The sequence below is a fragment of the Cavia porcellus genome, unplaced genomic scaffold (genome assembly GCF_034190915.1).
Source record: "Cavia porcellus strain 051 isolate PalLab524CR breed Dunkin Hartley unplaced genomic scaffold, mCavPor4.1 scaffold_34, whole genome shotgun sequence".
Lineage (NCBI taxonomy): Eukaryota > Metazoa > Chordata > Mammalia > Rodentia > Caviidae > Cavia > Cavia porcellus.
In genome coordinates, this window is record NW_026947517.1 from 27,783,990 (window position 1) to 27,796,682 (window position 12,693).

A 12,693-nucleotide genomic window follows, 5' to 3' on the forward strand; every position below is an offset into this window, starting at 1 on the left:
TCCGCATAGGAAAGACAAAACAGCAGTGAAGCCAGGGTGCCATTTCTGAGGAAAAAGACCTGCATTTAGACCCAACTGCTCCTTCTGACTTCCTATGTAAACCTATGTAAAACATCATGCACTATAGAGGTCATACTGTCATCTGCTTCTTAGGGACATCATCAGAGGTGTGAGATGACATTTGTAAATATTGGCAGCTGGTATCCCAGGTACAAAATGTATAGAAATAGAGGAGAAATCCAGGAAGCGTTGGGATAGAGGTGAATACAGTGTACTGTGGGTTGGTTCCTTCTTCCTGGTGGTGGAAATAACACTCACGTCTGGACATGTTTCCCTGGTGGAATCTTGAGGAGACAGAAGTTCATCATTTTGGCCATCCTTATGTTCCCTAAGCAGTGCAATTGCTTCTATGTATTGGTATTTTAGCCTCAAGTGCAGAAAGTTATTGACATCTCATAGAATCACCCCTGGGTACAGCCTGGAGAGAGACAGCAATCAACCATGTTCTAAAGGTGGTCAGCCAGACTGTAGCAGTAGATTTGGAGTTGGTTTTTTAAAAACGCCTAGAGAAATCAGTTGAGGTTTGAGTCTCGTAATCCCCATGCTCTACCAGACTAGGGCAAGAGGGTCACATATTTGAACCCAGACTAAACAACTTAGCTGCACAGTGAGACTCAGTGTCAAATTGAAATTTCAAAAACTAAAAGGGGCTGGGGATATCGCTCTGTGGGAAGTCCCTCAGATCAACCCTTCTATATAAATAAAAACTTATTACCTTGTGAAGAACTCCATCAAGAGGATTGTGCAACTTCCTTGGGGCAATATGGAATAAAATTCCCCTAGGAACATTAAGCCATGATTGTCCAAAATAGTCTGAGATTCAGTAATTTGTAAGAGAAGGTGAGTCAAGTTGTAGGCAATGTTCATCCATCTTCAAGAAGCAGAGGTGAGGCCATGTCATGATGTTGTGCTGTCTGCTGAGATGTTATGGGGATGCAGTGTCCCCATGGGAACACCACAGCTTGTAGAGCTGCATTTGCCAGAGGTCACCATGAAGCTCTGTGCATGGACACTTTATATGCAGACCCATGGACAGGAACTGGTCCTACCCAAGCTTCTATGACCATGACTGAAAAATTCCACTGCTAAGAATCTAACACACAAAATGAGATTTACAAAGGTGGTTGCTTCCTATGGGATAGAGCCTGACAGGACTCTGTCTCCACATCTTAGATGCAATCCGTGAGGAGCTGTTCCCTGAGACACACTCCCCACCCAACAGTTAAAACACTCAGGCTGACCCTAAAATGAGACTGAAAGAGTAGCACCTAGGAGGGAAGCCACAGTTCCTGGATGGAACAACAGCCACTATGTCTTATATTATTCACTCATATTGCATTGTGTATTTAACCATAATATATATTTCTTTCCCCAGAAAAGAATACTGGATAATTTACTGAATCTGTGATTGACTAACCAAGGACATTAGCTTAAGATTCTGCCTTATCACAAAAAAGCAACATTAAAAAGTCACATCCAGCACCCTCTGGCTGAAGAGAAACTTGATCGCATTGATGTGGAAAATGTAGCAGAGGTAAATTATGAGGACCTAAGATGAGTGGTGGCTGGGATGGAGCAGGATGGTGAAAAAAAGGAAACACCTTTCTGTAAAAAATTGAGGAGGAAAATGTTCTGGAAGTGCACAGCGATGAAATTTTCAAAACATTGAGAATACACAGAATGCTACCAGGCTGATTATTTTAAACAGGATTGAAATCTAAAACCTTATTTATATTAGTTCCATCACTGCCATTCCTCTGGGAAATAAGAGTAGCAATGAATACACTGATAAGTAAATCTGTAAGAGAGTGGAATGGCAGGTGTGGGTCAAGGGTTCCCTGCAGGTAGAACTCAAGAGATGACTCATGCTGGGGAGCCACCAGGAGGTCCAGCTCTGCAGCTGGTGGAGAACTGAATCCAGGAACCGGCTCTTCCTCTGGGGCCAGAGCTGGTGAGGGAGCTGCAGGTGGACCTGGCACAAGAATTCATAGCAAGTTATACACTCACATGCCTATGAGTGATCACTTATTCATCCTTGATGTTTCCCTCAGCCACACACTATAGTGCTCTGTACTCTGACATTGTGTAAGGACAGACAGCAGGTGGTGAGTGCAAGGGGAGGCTTTGCAAGGCTGTGGACATCATCACCACATGCTGATGATGGACACATGAGCATCATTATTGGAGAACTTGTCTCCTAGCCACTGCTTTCACTTCCTGTCCTCCGATCCCAAACATACCATGGGTTTTGTGTACCTGCTGAGTAGTTTGCCTTTCCTAGCAGTGATGGCTCTGAGCCTGTAAAGTATCACTGCTCTTGGTTGGTCTCCTTCAAGCAGCATCTCTGTACTGGGCTCCCCCTGTGCTGCTTCTTATTGGTGGTGGATTCACCACACACTCTTGTGGGGCTGAACCAACCAAGTGTGGCTTGTTCATGCATCTGTCACCCATCTGTTGATACCATTTGTTGTTTCTGGGTTGGACCTGGAAAGCCAGCTGCCATAGCCGTTCTTATGCATGGTCTTGAGTGGACACAGACTTTTATTTCAAAGAAGAATACTTAGATGTGAAATTGCCAGATTATAAATCCTGTGTATGGTTAAATTAAAAATTGTTAAGGTACCCTTGGAAGCATTTTTTAAAATCAGAGTTAGGTGGTTGTTTTCAGTTTGGTACTGGGGATTGAACTTATGACCAAGTGTGCACTTACACTGCTGAATTAAACCTCTATCCCTATCTTCTTATTTTGTTTTACTTTATTTGGTTGTGTTTTTTATGCTATATTTTGTTATGTTATGTTATGTTACACTATGTTTTCTGTTGGTGAGGATTTTGAATTTCCTTCAGTTTATTTTCAGTCCTTTCTGATTTCATTCATAACTCACCTGATAAACTATGAGAATATCACATTATCCTGTGTAATATTATTTTGGAGATAATTTAAAAAGGAAATGAGAGCCAGGTTTGGTAGTAAACATCTGTAATGCCAGAAGTTACAAGGCTGAGACAGCAAGATTGCTGTGAATTGAAGCCAGCCTGGGCTACAACGTGAGTTCAAGGCAGTCTGAACTTAATAGAAAAATGCTGTCTCAAAAATAAAAAATAAATCAAAATGAAAATACATTTAAAAAGGTTAAAAAAGAGACAAAAATCATCTATCAATTGACAAATCAAATCTTGTGAATTTTTCTTACATATGTACTTTAATCAGCACACTGAACTTTAGGTTTACCATCTGGTAGATATTGATCTATTGCCAAGAAGTTGAACTGTTTCAATTTGTTTGACCTTTTAACTGAGATGAGTGTAGATATGCTACTAAATGTACCCTCTCAGGATTTGGAGAGCTTAGTATGAAGAGAATTTGATGGTTCTTTTCATTTTTGAACTAAATTTATATATGGAAGTAGGATTTGAGCAAAGGGTTACATTACTGTTTTTTTTAATTTCTTTGTTTTATTTTAATGTAATTCATGTACATATTACTAAGGACCACATAAAATATGCTATTTTTAAGTCTATAAAAGAATAAAAAATTATGCAAAATAATAATGAGAGAATAACATTAGATAATGTATTGTGCACAATGATCTCTTGGATTTTTTAATGATCTATATTTTCAGACATTTGTAAAATTTGTTAATGTTTTTACAAATTTCAAAGCATGATCTCACTAAGATTGTGAGTTTCCCAGGTCAGACTTAAACCTTTCCTTATTCAGTCCCCCTCCCCTCCTGGAGTGCTAGGATTGCAAATATACATTATCGTAAGTTGGTAATCAGCAGGAATTTTGTGCATTCATGGAATGTAATAATTGGCTTTGATCTTCAGACACTTTGTAGAAAGAGTGGATCTAGGTAAGCTATCTATCACCTTCCTGATGGCAGTTTCTTTCACAGTGAGTAGGCTTAAAAATCCCATTAACACTGTTGGTAGATTCTCTGCTTTATAACTGTGGTTATCATGCGCTTCAGAATATCACTACAAATGCCTTCTGCACTGGGACTGAGGCTTGGTATCCTTGAAGCACATTCTGTATTTTTTTTTATCCCTCATGGATTTTGATGATTGTTTGAATTCAAACCCCAAGAAAGGCATGAAATTTAAAGTGACTTGGGTAACACTGCCCTCCAGAAGGCCAGGACAGTGTAAAATATTATTTTCTCTACCATTGGGCTTTCCAAGTTTTTTGTTTTCCATTCAACTTCTACAGATTGAATACTGAGGTTTGCACTTAGCTCCATGACCTTTCACATTTAAAATTCTTTTTATTTTCATCCCGGTTCTTGATGAGTGTCTATATTGCTGAGGCTGTCTTTAAACTTGTGGTATTGCTGCCTCAGCCTTCCACATTGCTAGCATTACAAGCACACCACCAGACCTTGTTTCATCATAGTGCTCTTAAAAACTCCTTGGCTGAGCAAGGAATGTTGAAAATGCCTGCTATGCCTGCACTCAGGAGTCTGAGGCAGCAGGATACCTGGGAGTTCCAGACAAGCATCCAACACACTCTGAGTTCAGCTCAGGCCAGAACTATACAGGAAGAACTTGACCAAAAAAAAAAAAAAGAAAAGAAAAAGAAAAAGGAAGAAAACTAGAGAAAAGGGAAGCAAACTAAATCGGAGGGAATGAGAGGAGAGTAGGGAGGTGAGGAGAGAAGAGTAGAGGAGAGGAGGAGAGGAGGGGAGGGGAGGAGAGGAGAGGAGAGGAGAGGAGAGGAGAGGCAGGGAGGGGAGAGGAGGAGAAGGGGCAGGAGAAGAGACAAGAGGAGAGGGGAGGAGAGGAGAGGAGAGGAAGGAGAGGGGAGGGGAGGGGAGGGGAGGGGAGGGGAGGAGAGGAGAGGAGAGGACAGGAGAGGAGAGGAGAGGAGAGAACCCCAGAAGTAAAGCTTGCAGCTTGTCAGCCTCTGGTCATGATGTCAGTGATGGGCTTGTCATGTCTGTACTTTGCTTTGCTGAGATTCATTCCTCCTACACATGGTGTGTGAATGGTTCTTATCATGAAAGGATGGTGACCTTTTGAATTTCTCAAAGTGATTTTTCCAAACCTCTTGAGGGGTTAGCTATGCCTCATGCTGTGAATGTAGCAAGTGGCACTGAATGATTTGTGCAAGTGGAACCATTCGAGCACCACTGAGGGTGAACCCAGTGTTTATTGTGGTGTTTAAATTTTGCATGTGCTGGTGAATTTAGCTGATGAGCATTTAGTTGAATATTTTTGTGTGTGTTCATTAAGAATATTGGCCATTAGACTATTGCCATTTTTTAATGCAGAATGGTCTGGTTTTGTTATCAGGGTGACTTCATCATCTACAAGGAGTTGGGGGTGTTTCCCTTCCCTTGAAAGGCATGAAAGATGATTAGTACTTATTCTTTTTGAAAATTTTATTTTAAAGTTAGTAAAGTAAAACAGCAAGACAGAACAAACAAATGGAGACAAGGGGCTGGAGATTTAGCTCAGTGGCATAAGTGCCTGCCTTGCAAGCAGGCAGTTGTGAGTTTCATCCCCAGTACTCATAAAAACAAAAGTGACCAAAACCCCCCCCAAAAAAACCAAATGGAGACAATGCCGTGAAATTGGTACAGAACTTCACAACAGGGTACCATGACAACAAGAAAGAGGTACCATAGTATATCTCATTATCTTCACAGTAATTTTCCACTCAATAAGTTATAGCATAATCAAACCAAAAAACATTTAAGAACCAGTCAAAAGAGAATATTGAATAGAGCAAAACAATTAATCATAACAAAGCAAAAGATTAAAGATGACATTTGTTTTCAAACAGAAGATAGAAGAAAATCCCCCATATTTTCTATATTGCACACAGTCATATTTCCAAAAGGTGCTCAGAACTTAGCCTCTTGTTGCTCATCAGGGGATGGGCAAGTGGGATGTATGTTGATCAGTCCATGCACCAGTAGGCTCACTGGAGATGGTGACTGGTTCTGCTCCTGGATCCCACCAGGGGTACTTGCCAGTAAGGCCTGAGAATTTGTTTCTTGTTCAGCTGCTTAAGTCCCAACATGGCCAGATCCAGTTTTTATTCTTTAGTATACACTTCATAAAATTCAGTAGGGCATTTATTGTATACTGGCATTTATTGTTGTTATTAAGCGGTTTTGACTGTTGACCCATTGCCTATGTTTGTTATAGCTCTGTGAAATGGTGTGTTTTCTCCTGGGGGTGTGGGTCAGGGACACCAAAGGAGATCATGTACACATTAAGGATCATGTCTCTTTTTACTTAGGGACATAGCCATTTATTTTGTATATTCAAACTTCCCCAACAGTATATATTTTTGTCAGTAATCTGTTAAGTTACTTAGTCTTTTAATGCACATTGTTGCAGGGTGCAATTACTCCTTGAGGACACTGGGGCAGGCTAGGGCCAGGTCTCTTATTTCAGGCTTTTTACCCTTACCTGCCTGAGGAGTGTCCCCACCTCCTCACTTTACACTCCGTGTAAACACCTGTCCTGCTACACAGCTGTGGTGAGTCCACATCAGCAGTTGAGATCTCACCTTGGTGGAAGATGTGCAGTCAAGTTGGGCTCTGTAACAGGCTGACCTTTTCATACAGAGATCCCCGGAGTGAGACAGGGGGTCTCAGGCCTGCAGGGAGTAACTCTAGCAGTGAGGCCATTCCAGCCCTCTCTTATTCATCGTGCTGTGTGTGCTGTCTTGCTGAGAAGCTGACTGATGGATCAGAAGGCCTGGACCTGGGCCTTTCTTGCCCATGATTACCTACTAGGTACCCGGTGTCCTCCAACTCTGCCTGATCCTTCTTCCCTGGACTTCAGATCTCCACAGAGACCTGAGCATCCTCGTGCTTCCCTTCTAGGCTCCAACTCTGTGCTTAGTTCTAGTGTGAATTCCAAGACCAGGAAATTCAATTTACATACATTTAACCTGGAAATTCCACTTCTCATGCCTCAGTATAATAAAATGCGATTGACAGACACCTGTAATCTCTTCTTCCTCAGTTATGAGTGTGGATAGTTAGAAACCATGAATGTGTCACAGCAAGCTGCTGAGTCAATTATAAAATTGCAGTCACAGAAAATGCTGAAACAGGGCCTTGTCCTAGGCCTCTGAAAATGTGGAAAGAAAGCCAATTCCTTGGCCATGTCCCCAGTCCTACCTGAGATGATAGAAGAGCTCACAGGGTGGCCTCTCTCCACCCAGCAGTGAACAGACACAGACCCAAATTGCAGGCGAGGACAAAAGAGAGGACCTCCTGGAGGGCAGCCCATTGATCTTGGGCCTTGGTGGAGTTTTTTCTATTTTCCATCCCATTGCATTATTTATATTGTTCTATTCAATATTCCTTTTATTCAATTCAGTTAATATTTAATAGTGGCTAATTTCTTGAACGGGTATGTGAAAATGGATGATTTAATTCCATTATACATAATGAAAGTTATGCACAATACAGACACATCGAATACAACTATATATATATATATATATATATATATATATATATATATAAACAAAATAAGGAGATTTGATATTCAGCAAGCCAACACATCATTCATGACTAACTTTTAAAAATTCCAACACATAAAGCCATGAGGATCCCACTGTGGTGTGTGTTGCTGCCCTACCTATCTTAGAAACCATCGTGCTCACCTGTGCCTGCAACTGACAGAGGACAGCAAGATTTTTTTCAGAGTCTATTTTTCCTGCAAGGAAATCCTGAACCTTCCTGCTTTCAGGTAGAGCAGGGAGTGTGCAGCATGCAGAGGAGCCCAGCACGGCCTGCATTATACCCCCTTCCCCCACCACATCCATACTGTAGCCCTGCAGGCACTGGAAGGCATAGCAGCCAGGATGCAGCAAAGAATCCGCCACCTCAGCCCCAGGAGCTTCAGTTATGGGGTCCTGGTCTCAGCCTCAACCAAGATACAAGTACTGCCCTGCAATAATCTCACTTAGTGGGCTGGGCACATCCCCTAGCCTTCAGGAGAGAAAGACTACTGTAACAGTGACCCTTAAAATCTGCAAGATTTGAGTCTTTCGTTCTGACTGAGGCCATGGCACTGGAACAAAGCACAGCATTGTCATTACATTTCTTTTTCTCCTCCTTTTTTTTTCTGTTTATTTAAGCATATATTTAGAACTGCATTTTGCCTAAAAAAACATTTCCTTGTCTTTTCACTCCTCAGTTGACAGAAGTTTTTACAGATTTCTACTGTAGTTCAAACTCTATGTGCTTGAATACTGAGAATCCACTCTCCAGCTTGGTAGAATGAGGGAATCAAAGCAGAAACTGAACTTGGGGATGTTGCTGTGCCTTCCAGCATTTTGTACAGCAAATCCTGACTCATACATGTTACCCACAAAATATTTGCTTCAGTAGCAACTGAATCTCCCACTGACAAATAAGTTTCCTGCATTTACTTCAAACAATCTGACTTCCCCTCAACTGGCTAAGCACATTGTGTAAGGTTTATTATGCCTAAAGTTGAAAAATAATTTCCAGTAAACAAGACGCTGTCACCCATCCTGAAATCACGATGGGATTTTGTAAACAAAGTCTGATCCACATCCTGGCATCCATGAGCTGAGAGAGGCAGTGATGGATTATGCAGATAGAAACACCTCCAAATTGTCAACCAGCAGCAGCATCAAGCAGGGAGCAGAGCTATTGAGCCTTCACAATTGTGTGATGGAATCATCTGGTGGGTTTTGCCCTGGATTTACTGAGGTGGCTCAGTAAATCTAGATTTCTGCTGGGATTTTCTTCCTGTATTGCAGTGCCAAAGTGAAATCATGTACATGTAGCATTTATTTGTAGTTTTTCTTTTGCAATTGTAAAACCTGCATGCATGAGATTTCACACGTCTGCCATAGCAGACCCAAACATGGGCATTATTTTCATGACTTGTAAAGGGTCAGTTTATTTATACAACATGCAGAATGCTATTCTCAGCCTTGTTTTTCTCAGACTTGTGCATTTTCATTCATTTCTTCAAAGAAAGCTAAATGATTTAGTCTGAGCAAAGTTCAGTTTTGTTGCTTTGCTTCTGTGTGAAATCCTTGGTGACAGACCTAAAGCAGTAAGTGAGGTGGACCTGCTAGAGGTTCAGCTCCAGAGTGATATACTTTGCTCAGCTGTGTCAGGCAGGGCTAATCCTCACCTGACTGGCCACTCTGGCATCCAAATGCCCTTGCCCAGTGCTGCCCTGGTTTTGGGAAGCACTGGTTTGCAGTGTAGACTATCAGGGCACTGGCTGACCCTTGAAATACCTTCCTGTGCCATGAGTTTTTCACACCTAGACCTGCACCTCTATGGCCCAGGGCACAGTTCTCTCCAACAGCCATGGGCAGCATCCTCCGAACCGCTCTCCTGTACATGCTCTACGTGGAGGCTAGGGAGGGTCCCAGCTCCTTCCTGCTTCAAACAGTACTGTGAATCAAACACTTGAAATAAATCTTGAAATCTTTCGCATCATTCTGTGTTGGAGAAATCTCTCTTCTTAGTCCTATGAGGTCTAGGGACAGGTCTATATATAGCTGTGATGGGAGGTGCAGGACAGGACTCAGCTCTGCCACCCATGTTCTCTTCAGTCCTGTTCAGCTCCTGCCTTAAAATGTGCCATTGGATGGGGACACAGCACATCTCATTGACTTGTACCTGCATGAATCATCTTTAGGAGGCTGAGTGTTTTCTGCACCTGTTGTCCACAGGTGGTGATTTCCCTTTGAATTACAAGACTTTCTCCCTTCTCTCACAAGATAGGCTCATAAGACCTGTTTTACTCCAGTAATTCAAACTCCAGGATGGTGAAGCACTTTCATCATCAATCCCAGCACCAAACAATGAACCAGTCAGTGCTAGGTTTAGTTGCCTCTGTGACTTCATGAGGCTTTTGGGGGCACACCCATATGCAAACCATAACACAATCTTTTTAAATTTTTTATTGGTTTTTTTTTTTGTCCTTTTCATTTTTATCAATACTGGGGATCGAACTCACAACTGCCTGCTTGCAAGGCAGGCACTTATGCCCCTGAGCTAATTCCCAAGCCCCACCATAACACCTTCTAAAGTAAATCCTCTGAAGATGCCCATGCTCTGGACTAGAAGATAAAACTTGCCTTAGTCAATGTCTTTATCTTATTTATTTTTTCTATTAATTTATTTTTTGAGACTCTCATTGTGTAGTTCAGATTGGCCTTCAATTCACTATATAAACTATGTTGGCCTAGAACTTGCAACAATCCCCCTGTCTCAGCCTCCTAAGTGCTGGTATTACAGGCATGTACTGTAAAATCCAGCTATTGTTTGTTAAGTTGTATTTATTGATTTACTTGAGACTACACAATTTAATTATCCTTGTTACATTTCAGTATACAAAAATGCTAATAAATGTGATGAAATTCAAGACCAACTTAAACAACTTAACAACTTAGTAAGGCCCTATCTGGAAATAAATTATGATAAAAGGATCAAGGCATTGGATTCAAACCCCAGCACAGCCAAAAATAAATAAATCTAAAAATAAACAAAACTTCTTATAAATAAATCTATAAATAAGCAAAACTGCTTAGAAATAAATTTATAAATAAACAAAATTGATTATAATTAAATCTATCAGTAAACAAAATCTATGGTGGGTAGCTCAGATGAGAAGTGTTTTAAAAGCAATTTTATTCCATTATATTTGACATGCAATGAACTTTCAGGTTTAAAGTACAAAATTAGAAGAATCTTGACATGGGCCAGGGATATAGCTCAGCGCCAAAGTGCTGCCTTGCAACCACAGGTTCCTGAATTTGGTTCCTAAATACCAAAAACAAAACAAAACTAAAACTGAAAAACAAACAAAACATCCCCTAGGAATCTTGCCCTACATGAGCCCCTTGAAAACCATCACCCAGTGGTGATGCATAAGTCATGTCCAAATTTTCCTTATGTCTCCTTACAATTGCTTCCTTCTATCCTAAGCAATGCACCTGCTTTTTGTCTCTGGGAATCACTTTGTATTTTCTAGAGGTGACAGGTCTGTGACCACTCACTATACAGAGTGTTTTTGTTTTTGTTTGGGGGGGAGCTAAAAGAGTTTTTCAATCCTCATAACCACGTGAGGTTTCCCATGTGCTGCTCCCTGTCAGTGGCCAAGCCATCACATCCCACTGTGTGAATGAACCACAAATCCTCATGCGTCCATCAGCTGAGGCCTTGTGTATTGTTTCCAGTTTTAGTCTTAAAAATAAGTTTGCTGCAGTCATTCTTGTGTTTGTATAGCTGAAGCACTCATTTCCCTGGGGAAGATACTTAGTGTGAAGTTGAATATTCCATGCCTTGAATGTTTAACTGTCTTTCAGGGTAGTTCTTCAAAACAGAATTAAGATTTCTGGCTCTTCCTGTGAGTATTTTTAAACCCTGCTCATATGTTTTTCAGTCTTTTTGGGTTGATTTTATAAAATTTACCTAAGGAAAGGTTATTTCTATTACACAAAATGCACCATTTTTTGACTTTGGTTAGAATTTTAAAGGTGGAAATAACCTCAAAACACTGTATATATGCACATATATAAATCACGTATAATTTTAATATCACAACATTTCTGCTATGTGATGATTAATATTCATGGTCAACTGGCTGGGCTTGAGAGCTGTCCAAGGGATTAGTAAAGTGTACTTCTGGGCTCATCTGTATGGGTCATAGAGGAATGATGCTAGGTACTCCATCTGGTCTCTGGCCCCTTCTTCCCTGGCACTGAGCCTCCACTCTGCTTCCTGGCCACCATGAACTGTGCAGCTTTGCTCCATCACACCCTCCTGCTGTGGTGTCCCTGCCTTGGAACCAGGCAGGACTGACTCCCCTGAAACCATAAGCCAGATTAAACTTCTCCTCTTCTCAGCTGTGGGTCTTGGATTCTGTGTCCAACTAATGGGAAAGCTGGACCAAGACAATTGTTTTTATGTTTACTATGTGCTTCAACCTACACAGCTTTTATAGAATTTACCACAATTTCACCCTTACTTTCTGGTCAGATGTTGGAATTGTTTTCAATTTCTTTACTCTTTTAAATGAGATATTCACAAATATGCTGTTAAATGTATTCTTTCCGCATTTAGAGATTTTGTGACTAATGGAATTGTATTATTCTAAAATGTAAATATTTTCTTATTTTTATAGTTCCATTTATATAAATACCCAGAACAGGCAAAACATTAGGAATCATGGTAGTGGTCTGTGGCTGAGTGTGGGCAATGCAGAATGACCATTTAATGAACCTAAGTTACCACTGGGGATGGTGGAAGTGATCTTTAACAGGCATGGTGAGGCTCTCACAGCCCTGAGTGCATGAAATGCCACTGAGCTGTGTGCTCCAAAACAGATGCTGAATTTTAGATTGACTTTTACCTTAATAAAGAAAAAACCACAGATGAGGAGTCTCCCTACCCCTGACTACAGACCTGTAGAGTGGGAGCACCCTGAGGACAAAACTGGTCATGGAAACATTTCCCAAATGCTTCTTCTTCTCCCTCCTCTGCCCAGAATGAAGGGATCAGAGATGTGTTATTGAGTGTAGGTGAAAAAACAAGTGTGCATGGTCAGGACACTGGAGGCTTCAACTGAAAATTTTGTCCTTTAAGTGATATATGGGATGTGTGTTAT